General features: G+C 45.4%; 1 protein-coding gene across 2 annotated transcripts in view; it reads left to right on the top strand.

Moving 5' to 3' along the window:
- Positions 1-240: 240 nt before the first annotated feature.
- Positions 241-13,274, top strand: part of LOC143359956 (ras-related protein Rab-37) — a 138,716-nt gene continuing 125,682 nt past the window's right edge. For both annotated transcript variants that reach the window (XM_076798394.1, XM_076798392.1), the window contains exon 1: positions 241-1,105. The gene's annotated coding sequence lies outside the window, so the exon portion shown is untranslated. The remainder of the gene's footprint in view (positions 1,106-13,274) is intronic.

The raw sequence follows: 13,274 nt of genomic DNA, 5'->3' as shown, positions 1-13,274 counted from the left end.
AGGACAAGCACATTCAAGACTTTGCACCCCGAATCGCCGATCTCACCCCGTAATCTCCATCCCCTTCATCAAATTAACCCTTAACGGACCCTTCACTTACCGAGTCCAAAGCCGCGTATATGGCGGCAAAAATCCAATTAATTAATAATATTAATATACTTGATAGAAAAATGCTGAGTCCACAGTTTCTCCTCGCGTGAAAAATAGGTTGGACCTGGTGGGAAGTAAACTCGAAATACTTCCGGACCGTTAAGGGTTAGTATCAACGGTACGACGACCAGCAGAAGGAAATCCACGGGCGACCATCGACCTGGCAGATCGAGAAGCCCTGACGATCCAGCGGGCAACAAGCAATCGGAGACCTGGCATGGTCCCCGAGCCCACCCCCCGTGGAACTTTCACCGTCCCGTCCCTTTCCCTTTCAGCCTGTCGGCGTGTCGGCGTATGATCGGGGGTTGGCAATCGGTGCACCCTGTGCGACAGTCGACGTGCAGCCCGTTCCTCCGGTGTCGACCACGTGCGCGCAAGCGTCTCTCGGTGACGCAACACGTATATACTATCGCACAGTGACGTAACGCGACGGTGCTCTCCACTCTCTCCTCTCCTCTCCTCTCCGCCCGACTCGGCGGTGCACAGGCTGACGACGAGAGCTGACCGAGGACGACGTTATCGAGTGGAGGTTAGGACGTCGGCCGGTTGCGCTTGCGTGCGTCCTCGTTTTCCATCCGTTCGTCCGTTCGTTCGTTCGAGCAACACACGTACACAAAGGTTCGTCGGTCGCTAAGCCACGATTTTCTCCTCGCGACGAAGGAATCCTCGTTTACCCGGGCCTCGCGGAATCCGCTCGGTCTCCGCCTCGAGGAAACACAACCTCCCCGAGATTTTCTGCTCCGGTGTCGGCCACCCCCGACGGTCACGTGACGGACAGACACACAGTGTGCTGGCGAAACGCGGATCGCGAAGCGAAGGATCGCCGAGGTAGACACGCGCGCGAATCCGCCCCGAGTCCTCTCCGCTTGGCGTTTTCGCCGAAACCGGCTACCGGAGTGCACCGCCGTGTGGGTGGAAACCCGTGTGTGATCGATACCGGACCAGCAACCAGAAGGTGAGTCAAGCGAGCAGTCGACCAAGGTTCTTCCACTTCCGCTTCCGGTTTCGATTAACGGTCTTGCCACTCCGTGTCCGCTTCCACTCGAGGAGGACACGCGACACAATCTCCGAGCACCCCGACCAACAGCCCCTTTTCACCTGCCCTCTCGGCACCACGGGGGTCAAACTTCTCGCGCATGGGGGTTGTATACCCCCCTATTCTCGCTTTTGGTGGCCTAGGGGATGCGCGATGAATCCGCCGCGCTGGTTACCCGCCAAACTTTCGATCCGACGGGAACACTCTCGGGGAGGGGCGGGTTTTCGGTGGGGGGGGGGCGGGGGAGGGTAATGGGAGGCTAATTGCTGTCCACCATCGAACCAGCCTACCGGCGATGTTGATGTTTTTCGGATGGTGCGGTAGGCTCGGGATCTAGGTCAGTGGTCGGTGGCGGCGCCGCTGTGATGCTTTCACCCTACCCCCCGGGGGAAAGGGGTGGCAAGGGCTGCAACGGCGCCGAGAACGAAATTGCCAAGGGTTTTCGCCTGGCCCCCTTTTTCCGCCGCTGGGAGTCTATGATCGGCCGCTGACGGGCCTGGGGGGGAAACGAAGTGTCTCGGACCGGGATGGTTTAATTGTTTGATTGGGTTCGTCGATTGGAGATGCGTTAAGTGCCGAATATCAACCACAGAGATTCTTACAAAATCAGAGTAATTTTGCACTCGAGTGGTGACTCTGAAGCGCCACTAAAAATTGTTGTGGCATTATTTCGAAGGAATTACATAAAATATTGCATAATATTTATCACATTACAAAGTTTGTATTTATCTGTGAAAATCGGATATCAGTTTCGTATGAATAAAATATTTTAAGACGGAAGAAAAATTTAGTTTTAGAATTAAAATAGCGCCGAGTGCAAAAGGTAAAACTGTCTTAACCCTTTTGAATTCGAAAGACTCCAATGAAATTCGGTTTGTCTGGATATCTCATAATAAAAATGATAAACGATGATTGATAAACCCAGTCAAAAATCACTGTCAGTCATGTGTGACTGACGTGGCAGTTGACGTGTTAAGAGCATGTGTTACTTTCGTTTCATTAAAATTGTTAAGGATAGAAAGAACTGTTTATATGGTTTCTGTTTCTTTCAGTTCACAATGAAAACTTGTATTTTTTGAAAACATATTTACATACCCGTAAATTCTTTAAGGAAATTAAGGGGGTGGTGAATTGTAAGCGAGAAACTGTCGATCTTCGAGTTTCTCTAAATTGCACACCGACTCACGCAATGTTCTTACTGTGTCGATTTTAGAGGGTGCATCCTCGACTTTCATACCCACCAAATCTATCTTCACGTTTCTTTTGTTTCACGAAGTTAAGACAGAAACTGAAGCTGGTTTTCTTCATTTGAAAATTTCCAAACTCGCGCGACCCTACGGAGTTCAAAGAAGTTTTTACATGTCCATTTCAATGCGAGCTTATGAAGATGAATTTCCTCTTGGTGCACTCTGAAACGTTGATCTGCAAGTTTCTGTCACGGATTCGTTGCAGATTAATTAAACAGTGCGCTTTAGGAGTTGCGACTAAAACAGTACCAGTTATAAGCCAGTGAAGACACAATACTTGTTCCTAAGCTCACGCATGTGCAAACATACACATACAAACATACACGCACTGGACATGTGCACTAAATACGAACACTAATTACATGCAAGATACTAGTCCCTCCATGGAACATCTTGGATTACCCTAATACCAGCGGCACGCTTTTTAAAATCACAACAAAAAATTGCAGCTCAATTTCTAAGAGGTGATTCAAAAGGTCGCATTGAACGTGGAAAAAAATTGTTTTCACTCTATATAGTCGCTTTCCTAAAAATGATTTTTTTTACATAGAGCTGCAGGAGGTCGAAGATGAACAATTTTTCGGTTACATTTCAGTGTTTCTTTGATTTTGTGGAGCAGTGTGTTATTCGCTATAGCGTATATCGAGTCGGTGTATAGTCCTGTCGTTCATAGTTTAAACTTAATTTCATCTTTACGTCATGCGTTTCTTAACATTTCCAAAGTTCATGGACTCCGACGCTCAAACGTTCGCAACTACCAAATATAGCTATTCTTATTTATACCGGTAAAAACCTTGAAGACTAGAGGCGCAACCGGAAAGCTAAAGCTCCGCGAACTTCAAAATGGCGCGAGCGAAAGACGTCGACCGTTGACGTCAGACACTATACTCTATTCGGATATAGCCTGGACAGTCAACTTGATCGAATAGGGAGGGTAATTTTCCGGGATTGTTACGGCCGAGTTTTTCAATAAATAATGGTCGCACGGTGACCTTGAACGGCCGAGCCAAGACTCGGGAGGAATTTCAAGATGGAGGTCGGGCTAACCTTTCCGCGGTGGCATTTAATCGATATCGAACCGCGGTTTCAAAGTCGTGGGCTCGTGCATTCCCCGCTGGGTGTAACGCGATGCAACGGGGGGAGAGACAGAGAGAAAAAAAAAATAGAAAACGCTGAACACACACCGTTACACCGGGTGGAGACACGCGAGACGTTCCGCAAAACTTTCGAGCACGCTGAAAATTCCGCGTTCGCTTACGCAACGCGTTCGCGTAGCCACTGAGTCACGGATCGTTCGACGATCAGGCTAATTAAGTGATTCGGCCGGTCGCGATTATCGCAGAAAATTGTGCAACCGCGCGAAACGCCGGCACCAACACGCACCCGGTCACGTGCGCAATGTTATTTCGCCTATAATGTTTTACATAAGATCGCGGGCGCCGTTTTTTTTTTCGCCGAGCTGCCATTGGGAAACGCGTACAATGATTGAAGAGCTCAGGGTAACAAACGGTCAGCTCGAGTTAGACATGACTGCCCATTTAGATTTCCTAATCGTTCGGAGCGATAAACAGTCAGAGCGACTGCAAACATTCGGAATTTGCGCGTTATTCGACGGTCGCGCCAAGTGATATGACCGTTTGTTGCATCGAACTGTTGCAAACATTTGTGCTTTTACAGTCACGTCGAAATCGAGCTGACCGTTTGTTGCCCCGAGCTCTTCGTTGCTTCAATTATCGCACGTGGAAATTGCGACGAGACCTCAATACCGGTTTCTAAGGGCCATCATGGCGGCAATGAACGCTTATCTGCCATTTTCCGCGATGTAACCCGCCACACTATCACAGATTCGCGTGGAATTTACCTGGATGCTCTGCATGAATTTTGAACCGACCAGTAATGAACGTTTTGAATTATGACACTGATGATTGACTGACACGCTGATGAATTTACAACCCCCAGGACATCCAACGAAAGTGAATGAAATCAAAATTGATCATCCGTGATTATTCCTTTAACCCTCCATTTGCCGATCCTAATAGAATTTGAATCTTCTTTTTTAATTTTCAAATCTGCTCAAAAAATAGTGTCACAAATATAAGATTAAACTACGGATTTTATCTATTTATAATAAAAATGATTACATAAAATATGTAACTATGAAAACTTCTTCCAAGGAAGAAGTTTGTTACGCTATTTTCGACTTACTACAATTATTAAAAGAAAAAATTCATTTTCATTTAGTTTCTGTTTCTTTTCAGTTGACAATTTTTATTTTCCATAAAAATCCGCAGTCTATTGTATGACAAATGTGGCAGTCGACGGGTTAATCACTAGGCTGCGGATTTTATACATTTATAGCATAAGTGAATATAACATAAGTTATAGGTTTAAGTATAAGAATATAGTATAAGTCATAGTATAAGTTATAAGTTAATAGGTACCTTTTACAGGAAACGTCTCGCAAAGAAAATTCGCTTTTATTTTTGGCAGGTTGCCCATAATCCTCCGGCCAATCATTTTTCTATAATCGTCGGATCGATAGACTGTACACGGACGTATCCCATTATTTCGCCTAATCGTCAATTCGTTGCCAATATTTCACAGAAACGTTCCAAAGGAAACCGGTACGGGATTCGACAGTATACATATACTCGGTTCTCGCGTGTCCGCGCGCCATTATCGTTAACGATATTATCATTTTTTTTTTCCATTAGTCCGTCAAACGACGTATCCGGACGCGGGTTCTAATAATAACGTCAGAAACGTGACGTGTGCCACTTCTATCCTCCAACGTACACACACGCATACACTCCCACTTGTATGCTTGTGTATCCGAGAAATTTTTCTGCCTCGAAGTCTCTTCAACCGAGGTCGACTTTTCGCGATTTTTTCCCACTATTTCCGTTTTTGATCAACGAAAATGTTGACGCTCGTTCATCTCCTGTATCCTGCTTAAAAGGAGCTTCTAGGATAAAGGGATCAAATACTGTGGGGGTACCAATTACTGTGCCTATATTAATTATACTTATTTCTAAAGCATAATGAAAATTAAAAAAGAGATATATAACATATGTTTATATAAACCGATCTCAATGAAAAAATTCAATATTTCTTTTTTAAAAATAAGTATAATTAATATAAGCACAGTAATCGGTAACCCCACAGTAACTGGGTCCCTTACACTATTTTAGGTTGGTCGGAATGTCTTTTCGCGCCAGATATTATAACATATGTTTATATTAACTGATTTCAATGAAAAAATTTAATATCTCTTTTCCAAAAATAGGTATAATTAATAAAAGCACAGTGATCGGTAACCCCACAGTAACTGGGTCCCTTACACTATTTTAGGTTGGTCGGAATGTCTTTTCGCGCCAGATATTATAACATATGTTTATATTAACTGATTTCAATGAAAAAATTTAATATCTCTTTTCCAAAAATAGGTATAATTAATATAAGCACAGTGATCGGTAACCCCACAGTAACTGGGTCCCTTACACTATTTTAGGTTGGTCTGAATGTCTTTTCGCACGTTCTACTGTTCGCAAGCAGGCACAGTTTCGTTGAATTGAAACGAATAAAGTGTAGGCGTTGATCAGGTCAAAGGTCAGAATTGGTTATTTTGTTTTAGTGTCCGAATATCGGTGGCACAAGTCGCTGGATGTAAAAATGATCGGGCCAGGCCGCGAAATCAACCGATTAGAAAGCTGGGTCGCATACCATGGCGGGTCGTGTACGTGACGTTAGTTCGGCAACAATGGCGAAAGTCGATCCAACCCGCGGCGAGGACATTGTTTCGCATAAGCTCGCGGTGTCGTCAATTTTATCGGACTGTCGCGATACCATCGAGTCCCGACAGGCTCCAGGCCTGTACCGGGCATTTTATTATAGAATCGAAAAGACATATTGGACGACCGAGCACGACAAGTTGTTCGATCTTGTCGAGACATTCGATCTGGTTCGAAAATGCTCGCAACTCACTTAAACAATTAAGCAAGACAGCAAAATAATTCGTTACTCAGTCCATGACGCAACAATGCTGAACGTTACAAACAAAATCGCACATTTATCAGGTGCACAAGTAAAACTGACTCATGTGGTTCAACGAGGGCAATATTAATTTCCTTCTTGTTTTCATAATGGTTCACTTGGTTCTTAGACTACTTTCACTATTTTTGAGGAAGGAAACAATATTAACTATCACTCGGGTTCCATTTGTTTAAATTCAACCTACAACCTTAAAGTACTTGCTTAACCTCGGGACGACGAGACTTGGGTCTATTTCGACCCAGAATTACGAATCTATCTAAATTCTAATCTTCTTGCTTGGATCCAATAAGAAAATCAACGTTTACCTCAAAGTAGGTTTACAAATATTTAAAAAATAGATGCATATATAAGACCAACTGTTTAAATAAAAAATTTAATGTATCCTTCTTTATCTTAGTATCTAAACAGCGGACGCTCTTCGAGCTTTTATCCATCGCAATTAAATGCGACTTCACGCGTAAACTTCATTGAAGCAAGGAAATTTGATTACCCCATAAAAAAGGTTTTATGGGTCTGCTAGATTTTCAGAGCGAAAATAATTACTCCAAAGAATAATAGGTTCCCAGCGAGCCGTCCCTCAAGACTTGATTTTTCGATTCTTATCGGCCGAGTCTTTCAACGAAACAGTCAATAAATAATTCTTGAACGGTATCATTAAAATAACGCATTTTTCAATTAATCACGGGGCAAAACGATCGATCTCCACGCTCGAGCGCGGTCGTGATCTCCGGCGCAGCCCTCGATCGCTTTCGAATTGATCGCGATCGGTCGCTACTGTTCGATGATCGAGCAAATGATCGGTTTCGTATGTATCGATCTCGATCGCGATCTTGATCTCGCGGCGCTGTGCAATTCCGATCACGCCCGATAATAAAGAGCCTTTGCGCGAAAGTAAACGGAGCGGATCGACAGCGCGGGAAAAGTGAAATGTCCGCGATCGAGAAACCGTTTCGACGCATGATTAATCGGATCCCGCGAATTTTCGCACGTAATCCGGTCGGTCTTTATTGATGTTTGTTCCCTTAATTGAGCCGAGCCGGTTCAACATTGTCTTCGCTTCCATCGGGACGTTTAATTACCTCGTAATTTGTGGACTGCCGTCGACGATCAATCGTTATTTACTGATACACGCTTCCTCGATTGTCAACTGTATTATTAATCAGCTGAATGCATCGATAATTCGAGAGCTTTCCAATGGAAGCATTTAGGTTGAGTGAAAATTACAAAAAGAACTAGTATGCACACTTTTCATTCAATGTTAACACTAAACCAGCACGGTCAAAATGACCGGTTTTCTGTTTCGCGATTATTGAAATTATAAAAATGTTTTCGGAGGAAACTACTGACTCGACTTATTTATTTAACACTAGGTTTACGGAGCACTAAAAGTGAATATTTTGCATCACTTCATAAAAATAACAAGAACGTGATACCCAAAATTTTAGCAATATTTTTAAAGTAATATATACCCAAAGAAATAAATTTGCTAAAGAATTTCTCATCTATACATCCTTACAATCTTAATATTTTTAAATTAAAAATATTAAAATCCGTCATGTTGACGGGTCCCGTAAACCTAGTGTTAAGCACATAGTAAATTCAATATTCTCCCTTCTATAAGACGTTTCACTTTTATATGTTTTGTGCTGGGTAGGTTTATTTATTAAAAATCGTACCGCAACTTTTCAGGAACCATTTCACAGGGAAAACTCCGATCTTCAAATTCACATTGAACTCGGTCTGAAATAAAATTTTCCAATGATCGTAGGGACACTTGAAAAAACTAAACCCTACAGTTTGCATTTATATAGTAGTGTGTGCTATATATGAGGTGTGTCTTACACAAGTTTGTCGTCGAAATAGAAAATTTCCGAATTTTCTGGTATCACTTAAAACGAATAGAATGTCTGTCCGATCCTCCGAGGGTGAAATCGGTATTTGGTCCGTAAAAAGATTGATCGGCGGAAAGACGCAGGCCGATGTCGTCACGCGGCTAACCGCGGTAGTAAAATGGGCTCGCCAAACGCGGGGTTAAGTTTCCGTGGACCGCAAACGGCCCGAAATCGTCGAGAGGGACAGGGTGGAACGCGGGAGGGTTGAAAACGAGCCTTTGGAACGCGAATCGGCGTGTGTGGACGCGTGCACACGTCCGGATGACGTCCGCGCCGGGGTCGTAAAACACGTGCTAGCGTGTTGCTGGCCCACGTAGTGTAGCACGTAGGTGGGGAACACACATGGGGAAGCCTGGCTAAATATAGGGAGCGCTTTTATGGCGTGCGGTCGTGGCCACGGAGACCCGGACGATCACGGAACCCGATGGCCTTTACCCGATCCAGCCGAGCCTCTCATTAGGGCCGCGTTATCGAGCGCATCGCCATGATTTCGCGAACCGAACGTCCGAGGAACTTTCCTTCCCCAACAACCCCCGCGGAATATTCCCCCGATGCTTTACGCGCGGACAAACAACGGCCATTTCACCCCAGCGCCGGTGTTTCTGGGTCTCCTAGGACCGCCATTTTGGTCATTTCGTACGGCACACGGTGGCCGTCGACGAAACTATTTGGTCGCCGCTCAAGTTCTTCTCCTGATCTGCGGTGTCGTTCGAGCGTTGACAACAAGCGTAATTATCCTTTTGTCTATGGTTTATTATTTCACGCCGTTTGGTTCCATAGAAAATTGTACCAAGATGTCAAGACCTAGGCACCTGGGCAACTTCTAGTTTGTTTTGAAAACTTTCTGAATATTCTCATTGACAACGCTCGTTGAAATAGCACAGGTAGTCCTCCATCTTCTTGGATACATGTACATGGACTTTCATTTTAATGATGTACAAAGGTATCGAACACTGTAGGAAAATGTTCGGCGTTGGCGTAAGGGTTAATCGAAAACGAAGCGAACATTTTGGGCAACCTAATAAAGAATCCTTAATTGTGAGGAGAGTATTGTATAGTGGTGACGTATGCAAATATCTTGGTAACCAGCTGCAGGGATTTTTACTACCTTTTTGTTAAATTTGTGACTAGAATGGACGCACGAAGTTCATCGTAAAAATCAATGCGTCCTTTCGAACACGCACCGCTGGCGAATTATTGGTTTTTTTAAACTGATTTTTATAGGTTGCGTTCAATACTGCAGTGCCTTGAATATCAGCAAGTAAAGAATGAACGCTTCATCGAGCATTCGCCTTTCAATGCCTCACAGAAGTTTCAAAAAATTAAAGAGTGACAGCACGATAATACTGCCGTCAAAAGTTTTTAAAAATTGCTGAATACCTGCATCTGCCGGCGGCACTGATTACACCAGACCCGCCATTTTGATGGTTTCTTAGGGTAGCCACTTCGCCGATCGCGAGCGCTGGAGGCTGGAATTTAATAAGTCCTTGATGCAAAGCAATGACGATCTTCGAGGACATTCAGTAATGAAAATGGTATCTCGAGGTTTTAGTCAATTCGCGCTAACTTTATGCTCTTCGCGGAATACGTACGATTCAAAGGAAGGATGAGAACGAGGAATAAAACAAGATGAAGAGTTTAGAGCCACCTCGAACGCGAAACACAGGAGTCGTGAATTTAATCGAGGCTGGTGCATCAACGTCGCCGGTCCGTCAAGGTTCACGGGCAGGCAATGAGAGGATCCTTTGTTCGCCGATGGATCACAATAAAGCTTCCGACCATGAGCACGATTCGCTTGACTGGCCGTGGAAGTCGAGGAAACAACGACCGAGGAAGTAGACGAGCGGCGGGTTCAAGGACGACAATGGAATCTCACTTGCAAATCGGCCTTCCCGTTCGTTCGCTTCGAGAAAAACGTCGCGCAATTAACGCCGCAAAAGAATGGACGCCGGCAGAGGCTGCACGGTCCCGTGCAACTTCGAGGAATCCGGCGAGAGAGCCGATTACAAAAGAACCGGGGCACTCGCATGAGTCGCTTCGCGAATTCAACTTGGCGATACGTCACCGATACGAACGGTGGTCCTCGGATTTTGCTCCATTATTTTGCCGAACTCGATCGAGACCCAGCGATCGATGTTGCTCCCGTTTCAAGAACTTTGGACCCGATGTAAACAATTTGACGAAAATTATTTGTAAATCGCTGTGTCGCTACAGAGGTTCTTTACTAACTTCTTCTGCGGATATTTAGATTTATATAAGAACGATTTCTTCAATTTTATTAGTTGTGTGTTGTGCGTTTCGCGATTTTCAATGATGACAGAGCTACTTGAAATCTGTTCTTTACGGAAATGTGTTATAGTAATTATGCCCTGCAGTATCGCTTTGTAAATAGTAGAAATACACTTTTCTACAGCGTCTCTCCTTGGAACCTACTCCAAAAATTTAGGTCACCGCGAATAAAAAACTATATGTACATTTTTCAACTTTCTTTTCACTTTCTTCTTTGATACTACTTTCTGAGCCAACTGCGTTTGCAGATTTCTCTGGCGTAGTTGTATTTAATTTTAGGTTTACACGTTTGTTTCCAGCGTGAACAAATGGCACCTTCTGTCGCGCAAGAAATAAATGTGTCCTTTTTAAAAAAGGCTCATGAAATCTGTAAAATGACATGAAAATGGGAGCCCGACACACTTTCTCACATTTAGCTCGTTTTGTCCGTTTCACAACAAAGGGTTAACTACTTTTTCCATGTCCGTACCACCGCGCTGCTACTTTTTTAAAGAATGCTCCTGAAAAATACGGACTTCACGATTCAAGCGAATGCATATATCTTTGAGGGTGGACGTTTTAAGCTTTTTCGTACATAGTATATTTTTAATCTTCCCTTCCGTATGCGTATGGAAGAGTAAGCCAGCCGTATCGATTTATCATAGTCTGTCGCTTGTTTAATAAATAGTCATGGACCCTTGGACAACGGTAGGCGGGTCCGTTTCGACTCAGCATTTCAATTTCCAAAGATGGAGTTTACAGAGTTAATCTCTTCAGTTGTGCATTTCTCCATCGCATCGATTTCATAGCATTATGTCAACTTGATAACGAGGGACGAACTAAGTTAGGATAACGAGAGACGGACGACGAACACATAGAAATTCTTACAATTAGATCATCATCGATTGAGGGTTCAAACAATGATGGTAGGACACCATTTGTGTGACTCCATTTATCGAAACGGTTCGAAGACAATTGGAACAACAGGATTGCTCGGATAATAGGCGCCAGTCAACTCTCCTCTTCACTATAGCTTCTTCGTTCATAAAACTAGATTTACACTCGCCAATTTTAATACATAGCCAGCCTACTTTCGTTTCTCAAGCACAGAAGATTCGTTGTAATCGAAGACCTTTGGCAAGTCCAGATTTTGACACAATTTCACAGCAACAGAAACGCGTGCAACTTGAACGAGTACAATTTCACTAAAAAATTGGAAATTGGCTTTCACTCCGTGCTTTTCGTACGGGAATCTTCACTTATTTTCACGGTGTGCCGTAAGCGGTTAGTCCCCAACGACTCGGCTAAATCGAGCGTTTCAACAACGATGACAATGGCTCAAGCAAATGCAGTCCCAGCGTGCCGCGACAAAGCCGAAAACGCTCTCGATTTTCGTGCGCAGAACGGCCGAAAAATCCCGGCGCACTTTTTGCCCGTCGGATTTCTCACGAGTCCGGCTGTCGTAGAAAGGGAAGGAGCTCGCGCGTGCATAACGAGCCTCCCAAGCGAAGATAAGGGAGACCACGGAGTAAAGAATGAGCGAAAGACAAAGAGAGAGAGGGAGCAAGAGAGAGAGAGAGAGAGGGAGAGAGAGAGAGAGGGAGAGAGAGAGAGAGGGGTTGATCGAGAGGCGAGATAAGCGACGCGCCTGCTTTCCAATTCGCAACGGATGATCGCGCGGCAGAAGTGCGTGAGAGGTAACGTGGGCGGGTGGAACTTATTGCGGTGGGTGGGCCACGCAGGGAGCGTGCAACAGAGACCGCCAACGGAACCCGTTTCTCGTCTCGGCCGTGTTGCGAGCCAGCGGTGTGAGAAACCGGCTGCCTAGCGAGAGAGAGAGAGAGAGAGAGACCCAATGAAGTAGCGAGGTAACCCGGAGCGACGGAGACCGACGTACGAAAGAGAGAGAAAAAAAGGGGAGCTGGAACGCTAACTCCCTGGACGAGGACAACGCTATGCGCGCCGGCGAGCCACGGAGAAGAAGAGAGAACGGTTAGAGCGAGGGAGAGACTGCTCTAGAGGCAAAAAAGAGCGTGCGTGACGGGAGGGACGGGTGAGCCGAGTGGTTCCGTGGAACCCAATGAGGATAGAGCGATGCCATACGCCGGGGACGGACAAGGACGACGCGAGAAAGAGGGAACCGATACACGATACTACGAGGGAGCCGAGGAAAAAAGTGTTCACGCAAGCCTGTCGGAGGAGGAGCGACCTATTCGTCGGATGAAGAGGGACGATCGGAGAGAGAGGGTGTCATGGGAGGAGACCGGAGCGAGAGAGACGGGAGCGAGCGGGTGCTTGAATGAGAGACACGCTGGCTAGAGAAGGGAGACCTTCGGGTGCGACGAGGACGCAACGTGGAGTGGTTATAGAGCGAAGAAGACACGCCGATGCTAGAGCTGGGAGCGAAGAGGACGGGGAATTCGGAACTCTCGGGTGCGAGGAGGATGGATCTGGGAACGAGGATGGAGCTCAGGGAGTCTGTGGCTCGCCGAGCAGGATGGACGACTTAAAATTGACTCGGTGCGAAGAGGATGGAACGCAGATACTCGCCGCGAGAGGAAGCTAGAGCGTCCGGCGGGAGAAGGAAGAACAGCGTTGCTGAAGAGCGAAGGAATTGGAGCTGGCCGA

Source organism: Halictus rubicundus, chromosome 12 (genome assembly GCF_050948215.1).
Source record: "Halictus rubicundus isolate RS-2024b chromosome 12, iyHalRubi1_principal, whole genome shotgun sequence".
NCBI lineage: Eukaryota > Metazoa > Arthropoda > Insecta > Hymenoptera > Halictidae > Halictus > Halictus rubicundus.
This window is presented reverse-complemented; position numbering and strand designations above follow the sequence as displayed.